The sequence below is a fragment of the Palaemon carinicauda genome, chromosome 11 (genome assembly GCF_036898095.1).
Source record: "Palaemon carinicauda isolate YSFRI2023 chromosome 11, ASM3689809v2, whole genome shotgun sequence".
Classification (NCBI taxonomy): domain Eukaryota; kingdom Metazoa; phylum Arthropoda; class Malacostraca; order Decapoda; family Palaemonidae; genus Palaemon; species Palaemon carinicauda.
The window spans coordinates 17,452-20,000 of NC_090735.1; positions in this window are offsets into that span (position 1 = coordinate 17,452).

Here is a 2,549-nt window from a genome sequence, read left to right on the forward strand (position 1 = left end):
TTTCGAGCCTGTTCCTTATGTCAACATGAACCAGGGAATAACCCCAAAGGTAGCCTCGTTAGCCGGCATCATTTAGCAACGTAACAAATTCTAATTTAGAATTTAGGATCCGTTCTTTTTTTTTTACCTATTTTTCTGGCTTTCACCTCTTAAGACACAAAATACATTTCTAACTAAATTATTTGCTCAGATTTACCGGTAATATTTATTCATGAGGATTTTTATTTCCCTCACTCTGTCCACCGTTATCTTATTGATCTACTGCATTGTTATCTCTTGTTGTTCTGTTGGAATTTATTCTAATTCCAACCTTACTTATATTCAATGAACAAAACAATTATTAAAAAACCAAAACAACTTACATCAAATAGTATATCCACTAGTAAATTTTGTGACATTGCCCTACATTACCCTCTTCCCTAGACATGTCCAAAGATACAGAATAATATAGATCACTCATCACAAAAGGTAGACGATGACGTGTTCCAAAATTGTCGTGGTCTTGGAAATTGAACGTTTAGTTTTGTTCAGCGTTAATATCCTAAGAAGAGGCCGGCCTTTCCACTGAGTACTTTTTATTGGAACTGTTTGCCGTGGCTGTGGTAACCTCCGACGTAATTTATTTGACAGGTACATATTACACACGCGCGAACTTAAGGCCTATTAGGCAATTACTAATTCAAGTCATTTAATTCATAAGTTTAATTTTTTTATTCATTTTACTTATCATTAACGCTAATAGTTACTATATTAAGTAGCATCAAGTTATTTACTTTCAATTTATTAAGAAAAATAGGTAAAGCTTCGAGTCAAGCTAACGACCGAACGGCTATTCCCTCAGATTAGATTAATTAATTTAACGTTAACTGTATTCCTTATAAGGAAACAGTTTTGCTTTACTTTTCTTTTGCAACTCTTACCTCTATAATTTATTTTTGGTTTCTAACAGTTCAACCACATCAAGTTTTTCCTTCACTAATCACCTAATTTTGTGGTTCCTTTAAAAACTGTTTTTATTATTCCCCCAATCATCTGTAACTACTGTACATAAATTTCTTTGCTTTTACACTTTCTTCATTTATTCGTTCACCTACTTTCATGTTATTCTTACCTTCTTCAAAAACTCGTTTTTCTTCCATTGTTTGAGATAAGAGTTTCCTTTCTTGAGGGTACACTCAGGCACACTATTTAATGTTTTCTTTTTCTTTTCCTCACTGCCCTCTTTTTCACTGTTGTAGTCCTTAAACTTAGGTAGTTATACTAGCAACTGATATACTGATGACATCCGCCAAAGGATGACGTTGAATCTGGATCGGGAATCGGACCATCTCCAAAATTTAATAGGGTCATCCATGACCTAAGATCTATATTTTCGTGAAAATCCCTTAAGTAGTTTATACGTAATCGTATCCACAGACACAGACAAATAAATAAATAAACTGACTCGAAAATGTAACCTCTTTTGCGGAAGTAATAATATTAATGACATATATAGCAGCAACCTGTTAATTGAAGCCTTTCCTTTCAAACTAAATGTTAGTTTGATTATCACTGCTGCTGCTGCTTGAAATGAATGAAAACAAATGTTCTTTTTTGTCACCATAGTTCATCTGGAACCAAACCTATTCGGAAATAAATAGCTATTAGAGTTCATTATTTGTATTTAATTTGTTGAAGGTATAATACTATAAGTAAATGAAAGTTCTGTAACTGAATGCTAGCTGTGTTCACAAAACCCTTTGTTACTTTTTGGAAGCAAAGGGATATTGGTCAGGCTGGGTATGTCGACACTTAACTTGTATTGTTAAGTAAGAAAGAATTCCCTAACTGCCAAAATTAATATAGTTTTTTAAATTCAATATTTGTAGATACAAACAATATGGGATCTTTCTCTCCTCTAGTTTTATGTCTGAAGTATTATCAAACAGTCCGTAGAAATTTTGAATTGTTGTAGTTTGGTATTGTATAGGCCTATTACATTTCTTCTCTTTCGATAAGTCTGTGTCTTTATTGCAATCCAGTGTACCTTGTGCTTTAACGCTTTAAACCGAATAGCAAAGGCCTTTTCATAGGACTTTTAAAGAAGTCAAAGTATCCAAGGCTTTTCAAGTATATTGCGGAATATGTCAAAGGAGTGACTATATCCAATATTCCTCTACTGCCAAGCCTTTATATCCTTCAGTGAACTCTTAAGGGTACCTGACACTTGCACGCATTCATGGCACGCACTGGCACACATTGATGCGCGAACTCGCGTGAACGAGTCGTGAAATTGTCGTGAACAGTGCGGGAACGATGCGTGGCATGCGTGCCATGTGTGCCCAGAACTTTGAAATGTTTAAAGTTTGTGGCACGCATTGGCACGCCAAAAATAGTCGTGAACGATGGGCGAAGTGGCGTGAACTGGAGTGAACGATGCGGGAACTGGCGTGAACTGGAGTGAACGATGCGGGAAGTGGCGTGAACTTTATAATGAAGAGAAACAAAAAGGAAACGAAAAAATTAATGAAAAGGAAAGAAAAATAAACCTAATAAATTCTTATATTTGC